Source organism: Boleophthalmus pectinirostris, unplaced genomic scaffold, assembly GCF_026225935.1.
Source record: "Boleophthalmus pectinirostris isolate CB_2022bp ecotype Guang Dong unplaced genomic scaffold, ASM2622593v1 HiC_scaffold_13, whole genome shotgun sequence".
NCBI lineage: Eukaryota > Metazoa > Chordata > Actinopteri > Gobiiformes > Gobiidae > Boleophthalmus > Boleophthalmus pectinirostris.
In genome coordinates, this window is record NW_026571036.1 from 4,531,018 (window position 1) to 4,556,370 (window position 25,353).

Sequence of the window (25,353 nt, forward strand, 5' to 3'; positions counted from 1 at the left end):
TGGAGGTGAGGAGGATGGAGAATGGAGGAGGAGAGCAGTTTGATATCAGTGTCAGAACAAGACATGTCCAGATGAAGATGGAGAAATGGAGAGATGGAGCAGAGAGGGATGGAGAGATAAGTGATGGAAAATAGAGGGATGGGGATAGAGGGGTGAGAAATGGAAGGATGGAGAGATAAAGTAAGAAATGTTTATTAACGACACAGAACACGTTGTTTGCGGAGGAGAGATGGAGGATGAGGAAGGATGGAGAGATGGCGAGATGGAGGGAGGTGGAAAAAAGAGGAGGAGGGACAAGTGGAGTGTTGAGGTGTCAGTTGCTGGACAAATTCACGTGCGCCGTGCAAATGATGGAGGATGGAGGGATGATGGAGAGGATGGAGGGATATAGAGGAATGATGGAGGGATGGAGAGATGGAGGAAGAAAAGCATGCTGATTCTTGACTCCTGTTAATGAGTGAAATGGAGAGATGAGGAGGAGAGAAGGGAAGATAGGTCAGTATTCGACGTTAACGCTCAGACGTGTCCCCTGCGTGAGAGACGGAGGGATAGAGAGAAGATGGAGGGATGAAGGACGAAAGGTGTTGGCATTCAAACACGAGATGGAGGGATGGAGGGGTAGAAGAATGGAGAGATGGAGGGATGAAGTTTGAGCGTTTGGAGGTCGCACTGGGTCAAAATTCCCCGTGCGCCTGTGCAAAAGATGGAGGGATAGAGAGATGGAGGGATGGAGGGATGGAGATAGAGACGGAGAGATATAAAGATGGAGGGATGGAGAGATAGAGGGCTGGAGAAATGGAGGGATGGAAGGAAATGTAAGTTGAGTGATGGAGGGTGACGGGGGATAAGAGATGGCAGAAAAAATGAAAGATGCGGAGTTAGCATTCGGAGAGATGGAGGGATGGTGGGCGGAGGAATGGAGGATGAATGATAGAGTGTTGGAGACATGGGACAAGAAAAGAGGAGATAGAGAGATGGAGGATGAAGGATGAAAGGAGTTTAAGGTTGTTGGCATTCAAACACGACCCACTGAGAGAGAGGATGGAGAATGGAGAAGGAGAGAAAGAAGAGAGATGGGGGATGAAGTTTGACTATTTGGTGGTCGCACTGGGACATATTCTCTGTGCACTTGAAGCAAAATGAAAGACTGTAGAAAGACGGAATGATGGAGGGATAGAGGGATAAAGGGATGGAACGAGAGATAGAGAGATGGAGATGGAGAGAGAGAAAGAGAGAGAGATGGAGGGATGAAGTTTGACTATTTGGTGGTCGCACTGGGACATATTCTCTGTGCACTTGAAGCAAAATGAAAGACTGTAGAAAGACGGAATGATGGAGGGATAGAGGGATGGAGAGGTGGAACGATAGAGGGATGGAGAGATGGAGAGATGGAGAGAGAGAAAGAGAGAGAGATGGAGGGATGAAGTTTGACTCTTTGGTGGTCGCACTGGGACATATTCTCTGTGCACTTGAAGCAAATGAAAGACTGTAAAAGACCGAGAAAGGGATGGAGAGGTGGAACGATAGAGGGATGGAGAGATGGAGGAGATGGAGAGATGGAGGAGATGTCTCTGGTCTGTACATTTCCCAAAGGAACAACACCAGCTTCAGGAAAAGGTCAAACCTGTTCTGCTCGGCGTGTTGTGTGACTGTGAGTCTGCACAGTCAAAAAACAAATACCGTAATTTTCTGACTATAAGTGGCACTTTTTTTTTCCATTGTTTGATTGTTTCCTGTGATTTATTCCCCGGTGCGACTTGTATATTAAAATGAAGAGGAGGTCCGCACAGCATGGTTTAGTCCTGGTTTAGTCCTGGTTTAGTCCTGGTTAGTCCTGGTTTAGTCCTGGTTTAGTCCGGTTTTAGTCCCTGGTTTAGTACTGGTTTAGTCCTGGTTAGTCCTGGGTTTAGTCTTGGTAGTGTTTGTCCTGGTTCAGTCCTGGTTTAGTCCGGTTTTTTTCCTGGTTTAGTCCTGGGTTTTTAGTCCTGGTTTAGTCCTGGTTCAGTCCTGGTTTGGTTTAGTCCTGGTTTTAATCCTGGTTTAGTCCTGGTTTTAGTCCTGGTTTAGTACTGGTTGGTTTGTCCTGGTTTATTCCTGGTTTAGTCCTGGTTTAAGGTCCTGTTTAGGTCCTGTTTATTTAAGACCTGTCTCTGGTTTTAGTCCTGGTTTTAGTCCTGGTTTAGTCTCCTGGTTTAGTCCTGGTTTTAGACCTGGTTTTTTAGTCCTGGTTTAGACCTGGTTTTATCCTGGTTTAAGTCCTGGTTTAGACCTGTTTAGCCTGTTTACATGTAAAACAGTAAAATCCCTTGTGTAATCCATTTAATTCAACAATACTACTATTACTGATTTCAGTTACAGTTAAAGTGGTAATTGTTACGTTAGTTGAAATAAATGTATTAACAGAGGATTTTACTGTTTCAATTTTGGCTAAATCCCTTTTTTTCTCTCTTTTTTTTTTTTTTTTTTTTTTCTCTGATTCCACTATTGCCTCTAACCAGGACTAAACCAGTTAAACCAGGACTTAAACCCAAGACTAAACCAGGACTAAACCAGGACTAGACCAGATCAACCATACTAAACCAGGACTAAACCAGGACTAAACCAGGTCTAAACCAGGTCTAAACCAGGTCTCAAACAGGATTTAACAGGACTAAATCCTGCTGTGTGGACGTGTCTCCTCTTCTTCTATCAATAATATTTTTAATTTGGTTCAGTAAAGTCTGGACTTTTTATTTTCTTTTATCAGACAAAACATCTTATGTTACAATATCCTCGTCTTTGCTTCTCTACAGCAAATCAAGTAATCCAAAGTATTCAGATTACATTACTTAATGGATTATGTTACAAACTACATTTTGGAGTATGTAATCTGTAATCTGTAGAGGATTACATTTTAAAAGTCACCTTCCAAACACTGATAATAAGTAGTAGTAGTAGTAGTAGTAGTAGTAGTAGTAGTAGTAGTAGTAGTAGTAGTAGTAGTAATATAGAAGTATAAGAAGTAGAGACATGAGTGTACAGTCTGTAGAAAAACCCGAGGCCTTTTTTGTGCTCGTGTGTGTGTGTGTGTGTGTGTGTGTGCGCGTGTGCGCGTGTGCGCGTGTGCGCGTGTGCGCGTGTGCGTGCGTGTGTGCGCGTGTGCGCGTGTGTGTGTGTGTGTGCGCGTGTGCGCGTGTGCGCGTGTGTGTGTGTGTGTGTGTGTGTGTGTGCGCGTGTGTGTGTGTGTGTGTGTGTGTGTGTGTGTGTGTGTGTGTGTGTGTGTGTGTGTGTGTGTGTGTGTGTGTGTGTGTGTGTGTGTGTGTGTGTGTGTGTGTGTGTGTGCGTGTGTGTGTGTGTGTGTGTGTGTGCGCGTGTGTGCGCGTGTGCGCGTGTGCGCGTGTGTGTGTGTGCGTGTGCGCGTGTGCGCGTGTGCGCGTGTGTGCGTGCGCGTGTGTGTGTGTGTGTGTGTGCGGGACAGAGAGCATAATAAACCATCTGAGGAAATATTTGATTTAAAAAAGAGGATTTGATGTGTCCAGTGTAAACAGCAGAGACACAGTGGGGAGAAGACGAGCAGCAGTCGAGTCAATACTGGAGGTAAACAGGAAGTGCACCACAGAACAACAGAAGGACGCTGTGTGTGAGACTGTGTTGGGTTTATTTTCTATAGGGATTAGTCCTGGTTCAGTCCTGGTTTAGTCCTGGTTTAATCTTGATTTAGTCCTGGTTTAGACCTGGTTTAGTCCTGGTTTAATCTTGATTTAGTCCTGGTTTAGACCTGGTTTAGTCCTGGTTTAATCTTGATTTAGTCCTGGTTTAGACCTGGTTTAGTCCTGGTTTAATCTTGTTTTAGTCCTGGTTTAGACCTGGTTTAGTCCTGGTTTAGTTTAATCCTGGTTTAGTCCTGGTTTAGTTTAGTCCTGGTTTAGACCTGGTTTAGTCCTGGTTTAATCCTTGATTTAGTCCTGGTTTAGACCTGGTTTAGTCCTAGTTTAATCTTGATTTAGTCCAGGTTTAGTCCTGGTTTAGTCCTGGTTTAATCCTTGATTTAGTCCTGGTTTAGACCCTGGTTTAGTCCTGGTTTAGTCCTTGATTTAGTTTTAGTCCTGGTTTAGTCTTGTTTTAGTCCTTGTTTAGACCTGGTTTAGTCCTGGTTTAATCTTGATTTAGTCCTGGTTTAGACCTGGTTTAGTCCTGGTTTAATCTTGATTTAGTCCAGGTTTAGTCCTGGTTTAGACCTGGTTTAGTCCTGGTTTAGTCTTGTTTTAGTCCTGGTTTAGACCTGGTTTAGTCCTGGTTTAATCTTGATTTAGTCCAGGTTTAGTCCTGGTTTAGAACTGGTTCAGTCCTGGTTCAGTCCTGGTTTAGTCCTGATTTAGACCTGGTTTAGTCCTGGTTTAGTCCTGGTTTAGTCCAGGTTTAGTCCTGGTTTAGACCTGGTTTAGTCCTGGTTTAGTCCTGATTTAGTCCTGGTTTAATCCTGCTTTAGTCCTGGTTTAATCCTGCTTTAGACCTGGTGTAGTCCTGGTTCAGTCCTGGTTTAGTCCTGGTTTAGTCCTGGTTTAGACTTGGTTCAGTCTTGATTTAGTCCTGGTTTAGACCTGGTTCAGTCCTGGTTTAGTCCTGGTTCAGTCCTGGTTTAGTCCTGGTTTAGTCCGGGTTTAGTCCTGGTTTAGACCTGGTTTAGTCCTGGTTTAGTCCTGGTGTAGTCCTAGTTTAGTCCTGCTTCAGTCTTGGTTTAGTCCTGGTTTAGGCCTGGTTCAGTCTTGGTTTAGACCTGGTTTTGTCCTGGTTTAGACCTGGTCCAGTCCTGGTTTAGTCCTGTTTCAGTCCTGGTTTAGACCTGGCTTAGTCCTGGTTTAGTAACAGGAAGTGCACCACAGAATAACAGAAAGACGCTGTGTGTGAGATTGTGTGAAACCAGGTCTAAACCAGGTCTAAAACTGGTCTAAAACCACGACTAAACCAGGTCTAAAACCAGGACTAAACCAGGACTAAACCAGGACTAAAAGCAGGACTAAACTAGGTCTAAACCAGGTCTAAAACCACTACTAAACCAGGACTAAAACAGGACTAAAAGCAGGACTAAACCAGGACTAAAACAGGATTTAACAGGACTAAACCATGCATTATTGATCTTCTATCAATAATATTTTTAATACGGTTAAGGAAAGTCTGGGCTTTTTATTTTCTTTTTGCAGACAAAATATCTTTTGTTACGATTTCCTCGTCTTTGCTTCTCTACAGAAAATCCAGTAATCCAAAGTAATCAGATTACATTACTCACTTTAAGTAATTTAATGGATTATGTTACAAACTACATTTTGAGGTGTGTAATCTGTAATCTGTAGGGGATTACATTTTAAAAGTCACCTTCACAACAGTGTTAGCCGTCGCACAAAGAAGGTCTCGGGTTCAGTTCTGAGTTTGCACGTTCTACTTTTGTCTTCGTGGCTGCTCGTTTTTTTCCCCTCATCGTCTTAAAATACGCACAAAACCTCCACTTAAGCATTTCTGGTTTTCTATTACTGTATTTTTCGGAGTATAAGTCGCACTTTTTTTCATGGTTTGGGTGTTTCCTGTGACTTATATATTAAAATGTTCAGATTGACAGCTGCATGAGGGCGCGCTCGTCTTGACCTTCAGAGCTATCACAACACAATCACCCTGGATCCTAATAATGAAACTACTGCACATTGCATCAGGTTTTGACAAGTCGTTGTGTATTGTTTTTGTAGAATTATGAAAAATTTACTGCGTGGAAGCATGAGTGACGTAAACTTGTGGGCGGAGCCTTGTACATAACCTTTTAGTTAAACGTAAGGAGGGCTTGAATGGACATTTAAACCGTCTCCAGGCCTGTTTTTGTTGAGGAAACAGCGTTATAACCTGGTCGAAAGCTCCAAAAAGCCCATTCTTCAAACTGAACCGGGTTTAAAACAAACACAGAACATCACAGCAGCTTCTATTTGAACAGTTCAAACAACGTGACAGCGTGAACAAAGCCGGTTTTCTCGTCTATTGTACTTGAAAATCACACATCCAAAGGTTTGTAAATTCCCGAGTGTGAGAAAAGAAAAGAAAAGAAAGTCCCGTGCGTGCCCGAAACAGAACACACACAAGAGTATTTGTCAAAAGAAAGGCTATCTCAAGGCGGCTCCATAACTCCGGCTTTTATCATATCCATCCTAAATGCATTTTCTCATATTTCCGTCTCTGCCCATTTATTTTCCGAGCGCCTCCTTGAAGATTATGTAAGCGGACTGTCTGTGATCACAAGCCATAATTCTTCCATTTTTGTGCAATCGCGTTGTCAGATTTTGGCTCCGTCGAGTTTTGTCCTTGCAATGACAAATGTACTTCCAGCGCTTCAAAAAATACTGCAGGATTTATGTATTTATGTAAAAATACGAGGTTAATAATTCTGCATTTGGTAAGCGTTTAACATTTTGTACAGTAATGCTAGTTTGATCACATTTAAAGTATTTTTCTGACTCTTTTTTTCATGGTTTGGGTGTTTCCGGTGCGACTTATATATTAAAATGTTGAGAGTGAAGTGTGGAGAGGTTCTAGTCTTGTGTGTGAGTATCTGCTGCTCCTGTTCCTCCTGCACCACTGTCACTTGGCTCTACTGCGCATGTCTCCTGCATGGGGAGGGACTTAGCACAGGGAGTGGGGTGTGTCAGAAATAAGACTGAAACTAATTACACCTTTTATATGTTGTTTTTTGTGAGGATAAACAATAAAAGGTAACATGGTGATTTGTTCTGTGTTAGAAGTTAATACCCCATAGAAGAGTAATGCTGTGTTCAGACCGCGGCGTCAAAAAACACACTTGGACGCCTTTGCATTTGAGTTTAGACGACCCCGAATCATGTCTTGAATGGAGGGGAACGAACAGAGAGAAAAAAAAAATATATATATATATATATATATCCGCAAATGACACTGTTTTAGTCCTGCTTTTGTCCTGGTCCAGTCCTGGTTTATACCTGGTTTAATCCTTGTTCATTCCTGGCTTAATCCTGATTTAGACCTGGTCCAGTTCTGGAGTAGTCCTGGCTATCAGTTGCGGGGTGTATATATATATATATATATATATTAAGTCCTGATGAAGACCAGTTAAGGTTGAAACATGTTGCTTTGGCCATTTAAACAAAGGCCTTTTACTATATTTTTCCTCGTGTGATTTTTAAATTCTTTTTACTTCTTTGGAGCCTGGAGTCCTGTTGTGTTTGAGTTTTGATCCTCTTTCCAAGAACACCTCTACCTGCTCCCACTGACTGGAACATCTGCAGCAAACAGCCACACCTTTGTTTGTTCTGTGTATATTTATACTTCGCTAATGTTTGTGGATCCAGGCCTGGCGCAGCCTTGGGNTTTTTTTTTTTTTTTTTTTTTTTTTTTAATTGTGGTCTTACGGCCCAACAAAAATGCCACAAAAATACAAGTGTACAAATGCCACATTTAAACCCCTCCTCCCCATTCCCAAACCCCAATTCAACCTCCCACACCCACCCCCACCCTTAAAGACGCTGAAAAAGAAAAAGAAAAAATAAATAAAAATAAATAATAATAATAATAATAATAACGATAATAATATTGACCAGAAAAATAATAAAAAATTAAATAACATAATTACATGAAATATACAAATGACATACATTTATACATACACATAAACGCACACACTCAAACACTCACCCATACACAAATACATTAAAAATATAAATAAATTAAGAAAAAAAAAAAAAAAAAAAAAAAAAAAAAAAATAATAATAATAATAATAATAAAATAAATGTATAAATTACATATTTAAATATATGTGTACAGGTGTCCATATTTTCCAGAACATATCTTGTTTGCCATTTCGTTCATAAGTCAATTTTTCCAAGGGAATGGTTGATGATAACTGAGTTAACCATAAGTCCAGTGTAGGTAAATGCGGGGTTGCCCACTTCAAAAGAACACATTTTCTTGCCAATGACATCATAATCATTAACATAGACTGAGTAACATTATCAAAAAGTTTGTCAGGACAAAGATTTAACAAATACAATGATGGTGACATAACAAAAGTTTTTTCCCGTAATCTGTTGGGTAACAGCATGTACATCTCTCCAAAATTGTTGAATATATTCACATTCCCAGAATAAATGTACTAGAGTGCCTTTATATTTTTGACATTTTATAACAAAGATCAGAGCTGTCAGGGAACATTTTCTGAAGACGCACTGGGTATGAATAAAATCTATGAAATAATTTAAATTTTGTTCATGTATTGATATAGGTATACATTAGGAAATATTTTTTTGCAAATTTCAGACCATTCTTCTTCATTATAGGTTATACGCAGATCATATTCCCACAACGGCTTCAGAAAGTCATATGCACTGGTGTTTATGGTTTGAAAGAATTGTATAGTACTCTGAGATTTTTCCTTTTAGTGAGACAGCTGAGATCATTGTGCATTCCAAACTTGGACAGACTGAGTCTAAATTTATTTTCTTTTAACAATGTACAAGTAAAATTTCGAATTTGAAGGTATTTGTAAAAATCCTTAACAGGAATATTAAATTCATCTCTGATTTGTTCAAAAGATTTTATAGTGTTTAATGACCACAAGTCTGAAAAGTTGGTAATGCCAGCAGAAACCCAATTTGAAAAAGCCAATACCCTTAATTTGTTCAGGAATATCAGGATTCAAAATTAAAGGAGATCGAATGGATAAAACTGATGGTATATTTCAAATATTTTTTAATATCTTTCCACACCAACCATGTATTATATAGAATATAATTTTTACTCAACCTGTCTATATTTAATGCATTATTAACAAATAAAAAATCCTCCAGTCTGATAGGTCTGCATGTAAAGGATTCCAATTCAACCCAATTTTGATTCTTCTTTTTAAAAACCAACTGGTCATCATTCTAAGTTGAGCCGACCAATAATATAGTCGGAAATTGGGAAGTGATACACCTCCCAAGTGTTTTGGTTTGGTAAGAGTATCATATTTAATTCTCTGATGTTGCTTCTTCCAATGTAATATGAAATAATAGTATTTATTTTTTTAAAGAAATTAATTGAACAAGTAGCAAGGTAGATTCTGAAACAAATAATTTAATCTAGGAAGAACATGCATCCTAATAACATTAACTCTACCAAAAAAAGATGTTGGTAATGATGACCATTTGGCTAAATCTTCTTTTATTTTATCAATTACCGGCGTATAATTACAATCGAATAGATTATTTGAGTCAGCCGTTAAATAAATTCCTAAATATTTAAGAGCCCTTTTTGTAACTTGAAATGGAAGCTTTGACAATTCTGCAGAGGGGATGTTAAAAGGTAAAACAACAGATTTACTGAGGTTAATTTTGTATCCTGATAATACACTGAACTCATTAATAGATTTTAAGACTGACTGAAATGGATTTACTTGGATTTGACAGATACAAAGAATGTCATCGGCAAACAAGGAAATGGTATGAGATTTTCCACCTATTGAAATTCCATTTATTTCAGTGTTTGGACCTAATTTTTTGGGCTAGGGGCTCAATAAACAATAAAAATAATAAAGGCGAAAGGGGACATCCCTGTCTACATCCTCGTTGGACTGGAAATCTATTAGAAAGCAATCCATTAGTATTAACTTGAGCATAGGGCTGTGCATATAAAGTCTTAACTGCATTAACAAAATTTGATCCCAAACAAAATTTCTCCAACACAGAAAAAAGAAAAGGCCACTCTACACGATCGAATGCTTTATCTGCATCAAGCGACAAAATCAAGGCTGGTTCTTTGCTATTGTTTAATTGATGAATAATATTAAGGGCACACCTCACATTGTCAGAACCATATCGTGCCTTCACAAATCCTGCTTGGTCTTGGTGTATAAGTTTAGGAAGAATCTTCTCCAATCTATGTGCAAATGCTTTCGCTACAATTTTATAGTCTACATTAAGCAGACTTATAGGTCTATAGGAGGCACATTTCTAGGGGATCTTTCCCTTTCTTCCTTAATAGAGAAATAGATGCACAATTCCAGGATTGTGGAATTGAACCAGTCCATATGTTGTTAACTCGCCCATTAATATTGGTTTGATTTCAGACCAAAATTTCTTATAAAATTCGATGGAAAATCCATCCAGGCCAGGACTTTTTTCCATTTGGTAATGCCTTAATAGCAGCCCAGACTTCTTCTGGAGTAAATTCTGAGTTAAGTGTTGATACATCCTCTTCTATAGCTTCAGGAAGAGTAAGATTTCTTAAGTAACTATTAATATCAGGATTTGTAATTTCTGAAGAATAGAGTGAACTATAAAACCTCTGAAATGTGTTATTTATTACTTCAAAATCATAAGAAATATTTGAATCATTTGTCTTAATCATATTAATAGATCGATCATTGATTTGATTTTTAAGTTGGTGGGAAAGAAGATAACCTGATTTATTGCCATATTCATAGTATTCCTGCTTTGTTAAGAGTAATTGTTTTTTAACTTCTCTGGTTTGATCAAGACTTAACAAGGATTTTGCTGCTAATAAGGGTTTTAGATTTGAAAGAGTAGGAGAAAGTTTATGTATTTTGTTCCAAGTTACGGACATCTTTTTCAAGACCCTCCCTATATGACTGTAACATTCTTTTCTGATATGAAGAATATGAAATGATATATCCACGTATAGTGGCCTTGGCAGCATCCCAAACCACAGAGGGAGAAATAGAACTGTTTTTTATTGTTATCCCAAAACTCTACAATTTTTCCCTGCAAAAAAGAGTTAAATTCATCACTTTGCAGTAGTGAAGTATTAAATCTCCATATCGATGTCTTCGGAATATTTAGGTGCAAATTAATCTTTAAATCCACTATAGCATGGTCAGATAAAACAATTGGTTGAATATGACATGCCTGAACAGCATGAAAAGATCTTTTTGGAATAAAAAAAATAATCCAGTCTTGAATATGAACAATGTGGGTGAGAGTAAAATGTATAATCCTTTGTGGTTGGGTTAACATGCCGCCAGACATCTAACAACCCCGATTCTTTGGTCAAGTTATACAAAATTTTTGATGCACAAGGATTAGATATAGACGCAACGGACGATTTATCCATAGTAGCATCCATTATACAATTAAAGTCCCCAGCCAAAAAGCCGAAATCTTTACAATGCTGATTAAACAGTAATATTATATGAGATATAAATGAAGGAGTATCTATATTAGGAGCATAAACATTAAGGAAAGTTACATGTTTTTTTTAAAATGTGACCTGTAATTAAGATAAATCGTCCTTCGGGATCCTTTTCCTCATATTCTAAAATAAAAGGAATATTTTTATTAATTAAGATAGCAGTACCTCTTTTTTTTGCTTGACAATATGATGAAAAGAAAACATTGCTCACCCACTCCGTTTTTAATTTTTTGTGTTCTATGTCTGATAGTTTAGTCTCTTGAAGAAAGGCCACATCACACTTTTGTTTTTTTAACTGAGTCAAAATCTTTTTACGCTTTATTGCATTACCAATTCCCTGAACATTCCATGTTGCTAATTTAAGAGACCTTATCATGTTTTATATATAGTAAAGAATAAAGAATAAAAAAAATAAATAAATAAAAAAAAAACAAAAAAAAAAACAAAACAAAAAAAACATAAATCATGCCCTAAAACATCCCTACCCCCACCCACCATCACACACGCACACACACGCAGACACATAAATACAGCGTCTTTAAGGTTCCCAATGGCATCACTTATTGAATACCTCGTCAGCAGTGACATTGTTGCTGCAAAACCGTCTGTGCTCCAGACGAGTAGAACATGAGCTGCTTTAAAGTTTTAAGCTTCAGACTAATCTGTATATGGTGCAAAGATTCATTACTCACGACTGTACCTGTTTAGTCGTCTAATCTTTTCCAAAGCAGCTCCGTTTTCAAAGTTTCCTCCTATTGTCAATCATTTATTGGATGTTGTATCTTGTCGCTTGATAGTTTGTAGAAAAGCCGCTGCAGAGGCGGGGTATCAAATAGTCGTATTTGTCCCTCGTAGAGGCATCTCAGTCGGGCCGGATGGGCAAAACCTCGATACATGTTGCAGCTGGCCATGGTCTTTCTCACAGCATCAAATTCGCGTCGTCTACGCAAGGTGTCCGCCGATAAATCAGGGTAGAAGCGTAGAGAAGAACCCTCGTACTGAATTGGTATTTTGCTCATAGCAGCCCGAATAACCGCATCTCTTTGAGAGGGACGAGAGAAGCGCACAAGCACAGTTTTAGCGGAGGTACCAGTATCGTTACCAGGCCGTCTGCGGGCGTACTCAATCTCCAAAGGAGGGTAGTCATTCGGCAACCCCACAAGTCCTGGAAGTAAAAACTGCAGAAATGCCGGTAAGGGGGTGCCCTTCTCAACTTTATCTGGAAAGTTGACAATCTTGAGATTTTTCCTTCGTTGCTCGTTTTCCAAGTTGTCAACTTTTTGACGCAAAACCTCCACAGTTTTCTCCAGCATTTTCATCTTAAAAGCGTGTTCCTCCATGTTATCCTCCACTGTAGATACTCTGCTTTCCGCCTCATCTACCCGTGTTTCCAAATGATTCACTTGCTCAGTAAGAGTAGCAATAGTATTCTCGACCGATGCCACAGAAGACTTAATGTCGATCAAAGATCCATCTATCGAGTCCAGACGAACGCCCATAGTGTTCATTTTGATAGCCACCACTCTAATTTCAGCAAGCACTAATTCCATGCCGGTGGCTGAATTGCACTCTGTACTAGAAGCCGAGCAAGGGGGCGCGGTCCCCGTAAACTCCAACTCACGCTGCTCACCGGCATCGCTTAGCATGTCTTCCTTGGACGAGCGCGTTTGTCGGTGATTCGCACTTTTCTTCCCATGGGGGACATCTGGGGCCGTGTAGCTCAGAATTTCTTTTTCCCGTTGCTTGCTTGGCATTATTCAGCAAAATTCGGCCGAAAAAGCGCTTGTAAAGGTGGAGAAAATTAGCAAAAAGAGTCTAAAGTCTGGAGCAGAGAAAAGACTTAAGCAGCCATCTTGTCTGACGTCAGTTCTGTTCATTGTGTAGTCCTAGTTTAGTCCTGGTTAAGTCCTGTTTACTCCTGGTTAGTCCTGCTTCAGTCTTGGTTTATCCTGGTTTAGACCTTTTGTCCAGTCCTCCTGGTTTAGAGATTTAGTCCTGGTTTAGACCTGGTTTAGTCCTGGTTTAGACCTGGTCCAGTCCTAATCCAGTCCTGGTTTAGTCCGGTGTAGTCCTGGTTTAGTCCTGGTCCAGTCCTGGTGTAGTCCTGTTTCAGTCCTGGTTTAGACCTGGTTCAGTCTTGATTTAGTCCTGGTTTAGTCCTGGTTCAGTCCTGGTTTAGTCCTGGTTTAGTCCTGGTTCAGTCCTGGTTTAGACCTGGTTTAGACCTGGTTCCTTGATTTAGTCCTGGTTTAGTCCTGGTCCAGTCCTGGTTTAGACCTGGTTTAGTCCTGGTTTAGTAACAGGAAGTGCACCACAGAACAACAGAAAGACGCTGTGTGTGAGACTGTGTGAAAACCAGGTCTAAACCAGGTCTAAACCAGGTCTAAACCAGGTCTAAAACTGGTCTAAAACAGGACTAAACCAGGACTAAAAACCACTACTAAACCAGGACTAAAAAGAAGGACTAAACCAGGACTAAAACAGGATTTAACAGGACTAAACCATGCATTATTGATCTTCTATCAATAATATTTTTAATACGGTTAAGGAAAGTCTGGGCTTTTTTATTTTCTTTTTGCAGACAAAATATCTTTGTTACGATTTCCTCGTCTTTGCTTCTCTACAGAAAAATCCAGTAATCCAAATATTCAGATTTACATTACTCACTTTAAGTAATTTAATGGATTCTGTTACAAACTACATTTTGGTGTATGTAATCTGTAATCTGTAGGGGATTACATTTTAAAAGTCACCTTCACAACAGTGTTAGCCGTCGCACAAAGAAGGTCTCGGGTTCAGTTCTGAGTTTGCACGTTCTACTTTTGTCTTCGTGGGGGCTCGTTTTTTTCCCCTCATCGTCTTAAAATATGCACAAAACCACCATTTAAGCATTTCTGGTTTTCTATTACTGTATTTTTCGGAGTATAAGTCGCACTTTTTTTCATGGTTTGGGTGTTTCCTGTGATTTATATATTAAAATGTTCAGATTGACAGCTGCATGAGGGCGCGCTCGTCTTGTGTGTGAGTATCTGCTGCTCCTGTTCCTCCTGTACCACTGTCACTTGGCTCTACTGCGCATGTCTCCTGCAGAAAGAGCCTCTGTCCAGCTGCAAGTCGTGAAATAAAATATTCAGCTCAAAACGGAAATCGAGCAGCAGAAAGAAAGTTTGGAGTGAGAGAGAAACTTGTGACACCGGGAGGATGAACCGTGAAACTTTCCTGAAGTCACTGGACAAAGTCTGGACTTCAGTGACACCGAAACCATCCTGTCGGGATTCAGAAAGACCAGAATAATTCTAACTGGAACTGATGCTGAGTCTGACGACAGCGACACAGAAGGGGAAGCGGCACAACGTTTACCTCATGGATCTAAACCAGAGGTGTCAGACTCAATTTCACAGAGGCCAAAATTAAAAACTGGGACTAAGTCGTGGACCAAACTAAATATTTAACATCTGCATGTTTTCTCCTCTTTCGAGATATGTTAATGTTAAACCTTTTCTTATTAATATAAATGTTTAATCATAGTTTTGCTTAAACATTGAATCCAGAACAAGCAGAATATAAAATAATAACAACATTTTAAATAAATAATGTCTGTATGGCAGATCTGTAGACGGCGAGCAGCTCTAAAACATATTTAATATGATCTCACGGGCAAAATATAATTATATCACGGGCCAAATTTGGCCCCTGGGCCTGAGTTTGACATGTCTGATCTATGGTTTATCTCCGAAGTTTGTTCAGAAGTGACACTGAGGATGAAGAATTGAATGGATTTAGTGATTTGGAGTGAGATGGAGAGTTTGTTAAACTTGTTCTGTTCTGTTGTTTATGTTATAGTTTATCTGAAGAACTGTTCATATGTGACGTTAACAGTCTGTTGTTCTCTTCTATTGTTTTTACTAGAACTTGACTTTACACAGGAACTATCTGCTCCTGGTCTTTGATTTTGTAAAATAAATTTCCCCCCAAAAAGTGCAACTTATATATGTTTTTTTCTTCTTCATTATGCATTTTTTGGCTGGTGTGATTTATAGTTATTTATTCAGTTCTGAGTGTTTTAATACTTCAAAACTGACTCAAAAACATGAATTCTTACTTTGAGTGGGCTCGCCTCCCCACAGATCTGACCTGTAACTTGGGCTGGAGGTGCTACCTGCTTGTCTTGATGGCGCTAGATAAGCGTAAAGCCATATAGCGGTATATTCTAGGTAAAGTCCACCAGAAAAGTTACATAATACAGCTTTAAATCCATTGACATTTTTATTTAAATTTTTAAAATTACATCTACCGTATTTTCTGGACTATAAGTCGCTCCGGAGTATAAATCGCACCAGCCAAAAAATGTGTCATGAAGAAGAAAAAACATATAAGTCGCATTTTTTATGGGAACTTTATTTTATAAAATCAGAGACCAAGAACTAACAATTCTTGTGTAAAGTCAAGTTGTAGTAAAAACAATAGAAGAGAGAAGAACAGACTGTTAACGTCACATATGAACAGTTCTTCAGATAAACTATAACATAAACAACAGAACAGAACAAGTTTAACAAACTCTCCATCTCACTCCAAATCACTAAATCCATTCAGTTCTTCATCCTCGGTGTCACTTCTGAACAACTCGACCTCCGGAGGTAAACAGAGACTCAGCATCAGTTCCAGTTAGAATTATTCGGGTCTTTCTGAATCTACAGGATGGTTTCGGTGTCAATGAAGTCCAGACTTTGTCCATCCATCCAGTGACTTCAGGAAAGTTTCATGGTTCATCCTCCCGGTGTCACGAGTTTCTCACTCACTCCAAACTTTCTTTCCGCTGCTCGATTATCATTTTCAGCTGAATATTTCACGACTTGCAGTTTGTAATCTGCAAAATCTGATTTTGTTTTCGGGGGCATTTGTGTTCAGTTTTCTCAGTCTTTATAAGTTTGTTTAAATGTTAAATCGTTCAGCGGTGCAGAAGTAACGGTGCGATCGACTGACATGATACAGACAGAACAGAGGCTCTTTCTGCAGGAGACATGCGCAGTAGAGCCAAGTGACAGTGGTGCAGGAGGAACAGGAGCAGCAGATACTCACACACAAGACTAGAACCTCTCCACACTTCACTCTCAACATTTTAATATATAAGTCGCACCGGAAACACCCAAACCATGAAAAAAAGAGTCCGAAAAATACTTTAAATGTGATCAAACTAGCATTACTGTACAAAACGTTAAACGCTTAGCAAATGCAGAATTATTAACCTCGTATTTTTACATAAATACATAAATCCTGCAGTATTTTGTGAAGCGCTGGAAGTACATTTGTCATTGCAAGGACAAAACTCGACGGAGCCAAAATCTGACAACGCGATTGCACAAAAATGGAAGAATTATGGCTTGTGATCACAGACAGTCCGCTTACATAATCTTCAAGGAGACGCTCGGAAAATAAATGGGCAGAGACGGAAATATGAGAAAATGCATTTAGGATGGATATGATAAAAGCCGGAGTTATGGAGCCGCCTTGAGATAGCCTTTCTTTTGACAAATACTCTTGTGTGTGTTCTGTTTCGGGCACGCACGGGACTTTCTTTTCTTTTCTTTTCTCTTCTAACACTCGGGAATTTACAAACCTTTGGATGTGTGATTTTCAAGTACAATAGACGAGAAAACCGGCTTTGTTCACGCTGTCACGTTGTTTGAACTGTTCAAATAGAAGCTGCTGTGATGTTCTGTGTTTGTTTTAAACCCGGTTCAGTTTGAAGAATGGGCTTTTTGGAGCTTTCGACCAGGTTATAACGCTGTTTCCTCAACAAAAACATGCCTGGAGACGGTTTAAATGTCCATTCAAGCCCTCCTTACGTTTAACTAAAAGGTTATGTACAAGGCTCCGCCCACAAGTTTACGTCACTCATGCTTCCACGCAGTAAAATTTTCATAATTCTACAAAAACAATACACAACGACTTGTCAAAACCTGATGCAATGTGCAGTAGTTTCATTATCAGGATCCAGGGTGACTGTGTTGTGATAGCTCTGAAGGGGGAGGGACTTAGCACAGGGAGTGGGGTGTGTCAGAAATAAGACTGAAACAAATAACACCTTTTATATGTGTTTTTTGTGAGGATAAACAATAAAAGGTAACATGGTGATTTGTTCTGTGTTAGAAGTTAATACCCCATAGAAGAGTAATGCTGTGTTCAGGCCGCGGCGTCAAAAAACACACTTGGACGCATTGCATTTGAGTTTAGACGACCCCGAATCATGTCTTGAATGTAGGGGAACGAACAGAGAGAAAAAAAAAAATATATATATATATATATATATTATATATTTTCGGACAATCGGTTTGAGTCTGGATTAAAAGGACATTGTATTAGTGCAGACTTGTGATGTGAGGAGGAGCCTGTGTGAGCGGTGAGTGTTGGAAATACATCGACTTTGAAGCTAGTTTAGGTTTTGTTAGCAATTAGCTGCTGTAGCTCCCGCACATAAACAGACTGTTTTCTGTTGGTCTGTTGTAAAGTGACTATATTGGCCGTATATTTGTTACTGAACCTGCATTGATATGTGAATGAGCTGTGAACAGACGTGTGAATGATCCACATTTATGCATATAATTAATTACCGCGGTGCGCAGCAGGATAATAGCGATAGTTTACTAGCTAGGAGTTATGGGTCGGTCGCGATCGAAGCGGCTCTTAGAACGAACAACAGAAGCCTGCTTCTTATTGGGAGCCATGTTTTCTCTTTTTCTCACTTTTTCTCTTCATGCCGCATGTAGACCCGTAGTTTGACAGCAGCAGCGGCTGAAAACGAAACTTTCAGAAATCTGTGTGTGCATAGGATAAAAAAAAGGTGCATATTTGGCTGCAGTTCAGCATAAAATGAATAAACCAGGACTAAACTTGGGCTTAAGTGAAGGAGAGAGATAGAAACCGAGTCCCGACACTCAGTCCTGGTTCAGTTTTGGTTTAGTCCTGGTTGCAACAAAACAATGTCAAGAGTCGCTTGGGAGCCGAAAGAGCCAGCTGCTTTAGTGAGCCGAGCCAAAAGAGCCGGTTCTCCAAAAAAAAAAAAAAAAAACTGGAACATCACTAGCAGCTAGAATGTGATGCAAAAATGCCATTAGGCCAAACTACTGTCTGTAAATATGATGTAAAGAGTCAAAATAACAATAAATGTTGCCTAAATAAACACAATTTAGAATCCACTAGAGCCAAACCTAAGTTTTTTAATCAATTCAACATTTACAGTGAATTTTCACATCACTAAATATATCGGTGATTATATCGGCTATCGGCAGCTCCAACTCCCATTATATCGGTTTCATATCGGCCACAACAAAATCCATATCAGTCGGGCTCTATATATATATATATATATATATATATATATATATATATATATATATATATATATATATATATATATATATATATATATATATATATATATATATATATATATTCCACAAATGACACTGTTTTAGTCCTGCTTTTGTCCTGGTCCAGTCCTGGTTTAGACCTGGTTTAATCCTTATTCATTCCTGGCTTAATCCTGATTTAGACCTGGTCCAGTTCTGGAGTAGTCCTGGCTATCAGTTGCGGGGTGTATATATATATATAATATATATATTAAGTCCTGATGAAGACCAGTTAAGGTTGAAACATGTTGCTTTGGCCATTTAAACAAAGGCCTTTTACTATATTTTTCCTCGTGTGATTTTTTTACTCTTTTTACTTCTTTGGAGCACCTGGAGTCCTGTTGTGTTTGAGTTTTGATTCTCTTTCCAAGAACACCTCTACCTGCTCCCACTGACTGGAACATCTGCAGCAAACAGCCACACCTTTGTTTGTTCTGTGTATATTTATACTTCGCTAATGTTTGTGGATCCAGGCCTGGCGCAGCCCTGGGTCTTTTTTTTTTCTTCTCCTTCTTCTGGATAATAACGTCGCAAAAAGTTCAGCATTTTCAGCTTCTGACGCTGACGCCCTGGACACACGTCTAGGGTTGACACCTGAACGCTCAAGAAGCACCTCGTTGACGACAGATTCACATCATCGCGCTGACGTCTGAAGACACGCAGCAAAAACACAGGATGCCCCAGACGCGCGTCCACGTAGACTTTGCATAAACTGGACTCTTGAACAGGCCTTAATAACCGCTCTTTACATTAAACTGTCCTAAATCCTAAATTAGAATCCCGATTTACATTTAATCTACATTTAGACGATAAAAAAAATAAAAAAAATACACTAAAAACACTTGAATAAAGTAAAATGAAGAACACTGGACACTATTGCTGCTCCATAATTGTTAAAAACACACATATAGTGTTATTAGTTTTACACTAGTGTGCAAAAAAATCAACTCAAAATGTAATTCAACTATCAAGAGTGAAGCTTTCAACACTTTGCCAAGAGAAGTTTTATCTAATTCAATAATAATAACACTGTGTATATTATGATTTATGGCATGAAACAGCGTCATGTATGTAGAGTAAAAACACGTTTGTTAATGCATTTCTCTTCGTCTGTCCGAGAGCGTCGCAGTGAAAACAGCCTGTAGCCAAACCGCAGTCGTACCTCGTCACGTCCTGACGCGCGACTCTAACCCGATCACGCTCTCCCGTAAACCCCGTAACGCCACGCCACTTTAACTCAGGCTAATAAACGTCCAAGTCGACCTACAGATACAGAACGAGGCGGAGAGGCGGCGGGGGAGGAGAGGAAATTCTGCAGATTTGTACACAATATTCTCTGGAAATCCCTTTTGTTCATACAGATAATGCAGATTCATTTGACGTTTTGTTTTATTTCTTTCAGTTTCTTCTTTATTGATTTGTAGTTAGGGATGGGCATTCGATGAAATTTTCTTAAGCGATCGTCGGGAGAATAACAATCGATTTTTGATTAATCATTAACGTATTTATATTAAAATTATCATCATTATTATTACTATCTGTATAAATAAATTCAACTTTATGACATATAACCTGTAATCACTCTAGAGCCACATCAGCCCGTCTGACATTAGAATGTGTTTAATGCAGATTTGTGCAAGTCTCACAGAAACAAAACTTAAAACCCATCCATTCATTTTCTTCCACTTATCCGGGGCCGGGTCGCAGGGTCAGCAGTTTAAGCAGGGATTCCCAGACTTCCTTCACCCCAGACACGTCCTCCAGCTCCTCCAGGGGGACCCCAAGGTGTTCCTCTCCTCCTCCTCCTCTTCTTCCTCTCCTCCTCCTCCTCCTCCTCCTCCTCCTCTCTCCTCCTCCTCCTCCTCCTCCTCCTCCTCTCTCCTCCTCCTCCTCCTCCTCCTCCTCCTCCTCCTCCTCCTCCTCCTCCTCCTCCTCCTCCTCCTCCTCCTCCTCCTCCTCCTCTCCTCCTCCTCCTCCTCCTCCTCCTCCTCCTCCTCCTCCTCCTCCTCCTCCTCCTCCTCTCCTCCTCCTCCTCCTCTCCTCCTCTCCTCCTCCTCCTCCTCTCCTCCTCCTCCTCCTCCTCCTCCTCCTCCTCCTCCTCCTCCTCCTCCTCCTCTCCTCCTCCTCCTCCTCCTCCTCCTCTCCTCCTCCTCCTCCTCCTCCTCCTCCTCCTCCTCCTCCTCCTCCTCCTCCTCTCCTCCTCTCCTCCTCCTCCTCCTCCTCCTCCTCCTCTCCTCCTCCTCTTCCTCTTCTCCTCCTCCTCCTCCTCTCTCTTCCTCCCGGTGGTGTGGGTCAGTGCAGAGTGCGGCGGTTTGTGTGGGGGTTGTTATCGGCAGTGACAGCGTTGTTCCAGCTCATTGATCTCTGCGCACAATAAAGTGATTCCATTTGAATGTGCCAATAATCCGAGAGCGCAGGGACAGACTCCGAGCCTCGGAGCCTCGGAGCCTCGGAGCCTCGGAGCCTTACGGACGCAGAGACGCAGAGACGGAGCTGGGCCCGGGCCAAGTCCAAGATATATGCACTCAGCACGCTCGGACTTTACACACACTCTGGAAATATTGAACGTGGAAAAGAGGAATGTACGGAGAGAAGACGTGCAGCCGATGGACACTGAAACACCTTTTTCTGTGGGTCACTCAAGCTAAATAGAAGAACAGGTTGATTATGAATAAAAAAGATTAAACACTCCCCTCATTAGTTTACGGGAAAAATGTATGAATCTGAAATGGCCTATGATTTAAAGGGCCCATCTCATGCAAAATAAACTTTTCAGAGCTAAAGGGGTGTTCAGACCAGAGCGTCAAAGCCTCCATTTTCTATGTAAAGTCTATGTGGACACGCGTCTGAGGCGTCGTGAGTTTTTGCGGTGCGTCCTGGGTGTTGTGGCGTCGACGCTCTGGGCGCGTGTCCAGGGCGTCAGCGTCAGAAGTTGAAAATGCTGAACTTTTCACGTCGGACACGCCGCGTCGACCGATCAGGGACGAGTATCCAGAGACAAACATTAGCGGAGCATGAATATATACGCTACAATCACCGAGCGGATCACGAGGACTAAACCGGAACCAGACCAGCACTGAACCAGGACTAGACCAGGACTGGTAGACCGGGACTAAACCCTGGAAACAAGAGCCTGGTCCCGGTCTTTTCCCGAAACGATGCCAGACCAGACTGAGAGACTTTTGTGTTTTTATGATATAAAACCATCACCGGAGGAGATCGGGTCGACGACTGGGGCGTATATATATTTATACTCCGCTAATGACACTTGATCAGTCCTGGTTTAGTCCTGGTCTAGTCCCGGTGGGGCGTCTAAACTCAAATGCAAAGGCGTCCCAATAGAGGCGTCTGGGCGTTTTTTGACGCTCTGGTTTGAACACTTCTTAAAGGTTGTATGGAGGATTTTTGTTTTGTTTCGAATTGTAAAACTGAAAGTTTAAAATACCATTACAGAGACGCAGCAGCTTTGTAATTATGATGACCAAAAAAAAAAGAATGAAAATCGATCAACTGTGGACGTGTTGAGGCCAGATAAACATCAGCCAATAGAAAACGAGGCTGCCTCATTTTCTATTGGCTGTTCGGTTGTCAATCAAACTTGCTACGTTTCTAGTGTAACTGACTCGCCGGCGCGTGGGGATTTCGTGGTTTATGCAAAGGTTCTTAGAGGCTTTTTTTATACCGTCGCTTCCTCGCAGTTCGCACAAAGTTTGTCACAATGTCGGACGAGAATCCACGACCGGTTCGCCGCGAAAGAAAGTCAATTTTTGAGGTCGATGAAAGAAGAAGAGAAGGCGAAAAGGAGCAAAGACAAACTGAGGTGATTCTTGGCGATCTCGTCCAGCGATGGCGCGAATGAAGCAGGCGAAGGGTCTAAAAACTGACGCGTCGGTCGATGAATTAATTCTAGACAGGAAACTTCAACAGTAATTCTGAACGAGGCTGTAAAGAAACGTGATTTCTAGAGCAAAGAAGCGGGAGGAGGAGGTGTTTCTACTGAGGAGCTGTGGAGGAGGAAGGTGGTGTCACACATGCACAACATTTGAAAAAGGACTGTCGCTGTATTTCTCTTCCCTTAAAAAATCCTCCATACAACCTTTAAGAGTGATGTGTCGGCCTTGTATTTGTCACAGAAGTAGTTTTTAGAATGATTCACCATTTTTGTTGTTGTTTTTTTACAAATTGTAGCGTATTTCTGCCACCCTCCCGCGTGACAACGAACTAAAGCTGCTACAACGACGACGCGGCAGATTCACCTATGACGCGTTTGACGTTAAAGAGTTATTTTACATGAGATGGGCCCTTTAAAAACAAAAAGCAAAATCAGTTGTGTTGAACTGGATGTAGCCTGTGCTCTTACTGTTGGATTTATTTGATTACTGGTGTTTTTTTTTTGTTTTTTTTCTGGTGCTCCTACCTGCTTGTCTCCATGGGGATAAATTAGTTTAATGCCCGAGAAAGCAACAACATCTCCCAGCAGCAAAAGCAGCGCCTGAAAAAATGACACCATCCACTTTTAGGATCAGGATTAGTTTTCGGTAATGGTCACTCAAAATATCAAAAAGTTACACAACAACTGTCAAAACAAGTTATTTTTCCTCACTTAGCGCCATAGAACTCTAATAAAACCTGAAGGTGAACATAACGTCGTATTGTTTTCAGCGGCCTGCGCTCATTGGTGCATGAGTCCAAAAATAATGTTCTCAGAGTAGATGTTTGGACCAATCAGAGAGCTGTTAGAGCGGAGCTAGGAGCGGGGCGAGGCTAAGTCTTACAAAACTAACTTTTAGGCGCTTTAAGGATTTAAACTAGTGCTGTCATGCGATTAAAAAAATTGAGAGATTAATTAATTATGATCTGTAATTAATTAATCTAATTAATCTCATTTTAATGTCACCTAAAAATTGCTGAGAAAAGCTTCAATTTGAGGTATTTTCATTTAAATTCATTATTACATTATTGTGGCAGATCAAAAGACTCATATAGAACAAAAAAAGTGACTTTATAAAGTCATTTATTGTTTAACAAATCTCTCCAAATTGGCTGTTGAGCCCAAGTCTCCATGAATAAGAAACTGTTTGTTGTAAAGTAGCAAAGACAAGGAAATCTGAACATAATAACTTTTGTCGACTTAAAGACAATAAAAAGTCCAGTCTTTCCTTAACCATATTAAAAATATTATTGATAGAGAAATGCTTTATATATGAGATCACTGGTTTAGTCCTGGTTTAGTCCTGGTTTAGACCTGGTTTAGACCTACTTTAGTCCTAGTTTAGTCCTGGATTGGATTAATCCTGGTTTTAGTCCTGGTGTTAGTTCTGGTTTAGACCTGGTTTAGACCTGGTTTTAGTTTTGGTTTTAGTTCTGGTTTTAGTTCTGGTTTAGTCCTGGTTTAGACCTGGTTTAGTTCTGATTTAGTCCTGGTTTAGTCCTGGTTTAGTCCTGGACTGGATTAGTCCTGGTTTTAGTCTTGGTGTTAGTTCTGGTTTAGAGGTTCACAGGAGGAAGCTCGGTTTACGCCGCGTACGCGAGAAAACACGATCCACACGCGGCTCACGGGAGCACGTCAGTGTCCACGCAGTAACTACGGAAGGAAACGTGGTCCACGCGTTCTCAGGTTAATGACGATGATGAAGGTGTGTGTGTGTGTGTGTGTGTGTGTGTGTGTGTGTGTGTGTTGTGTGTGTGTGTGTGTGTGTGTGTGTGTGTGTTTGTGTGTGTTTGTGTGTGTTGTGTGTGTGTGTTTGTGTGTGTTTGTGTGTATGTGTGTGTGTGTGTGTGTGTGTGTGTGTGTTTGTGTGTGTGTGTGTGTGTGTGTGTGTGTGTGTGTGTGTGTGTGTGTGTTGTGTGTGTGTGTGTGTGTGTGTGTGTGTGTGTGTGTGTGTGTTTGTGTGTGTGTGTGTGTGTGTGTGTGTGTGTGTGTGTGTGTGTGTGTGTGTGTGTGTGTGTGTGTGTGTGTTGTGTGTGTGTGTGTGTGTTTGTGTTTGTGTGTGTTTGTGTGCGTGTCCCCTCATGTGCAGGTCACTATAGGACAGTAGTGCAGACATCATGAGTCTATGCAGGTTGTTTTCAGGCGATATTATATTTGTTATTTTCTTTTATATTTCACGTCGGGAGAAGAATTTCCAAGACATGAATGTGTTTTTACCTGTGCACTGCTGCTCTGTTCTACTGGCTCTTCCACCTCGTCCATTGTGCGACTGACGCCGCCAACGTTAACATGACGTTTACATCGCTCTTACTGCGCACATTTGTGGGGGTTTCCGGCAATGAGTGGAATTACCGAAATAAAAAAATGTATAAATGTGTTTTTTTGTGTGTGTGTTGTTGTCCCAACAACACATAAAAACAGGTTTTATAATAAAGCAACTCGCATACAGAAACAGTAAAGTTAGAGATTAAAAATGAGATTAACGCGATTAAAAAACATAACGCGCTAAATATGACTGTAATTAATTCATCGCAATTAACGCGATAATTTGACACCCCTAATTTAAACATTTAAAAAAGTTTGTGTCGTGAAAATAGAAAAGAATCTCTACAAAATCCAACCTGCGAAAAAAATGCTCTGCCGCAAATCTAACGCACATATCAGCGGTTAATTGGTCAAAACATAGAATGAAACCGAAACACTTTTAAAACGCGACTCCACTTCTGCCTCAGGAGCTCAAACCGACGGCATTTAAGCTGGAACAGAGCTTGGGGGTTGTGCTCAAATCAACAGGACACCGGAGCAGAGGGGGAGCGTCTTACCCAGTTTTTATTCCA

General features: G+C 40.5%; 1 protein-coding gene across 1 annotated transcript in view; it reads left to right on the top strand.

Annotated features, from left to right (window-relative positions):
- The window catches only part of LOC110153437 (glutamate receptor ionotropic, kainate 2-like), a 238,669-nt gene that overhangs the window by 159,461 nt on the left and 53,855 nt on the right, over window positions 1–25,353 (top strand). The window lies entirely within an intron of this gene.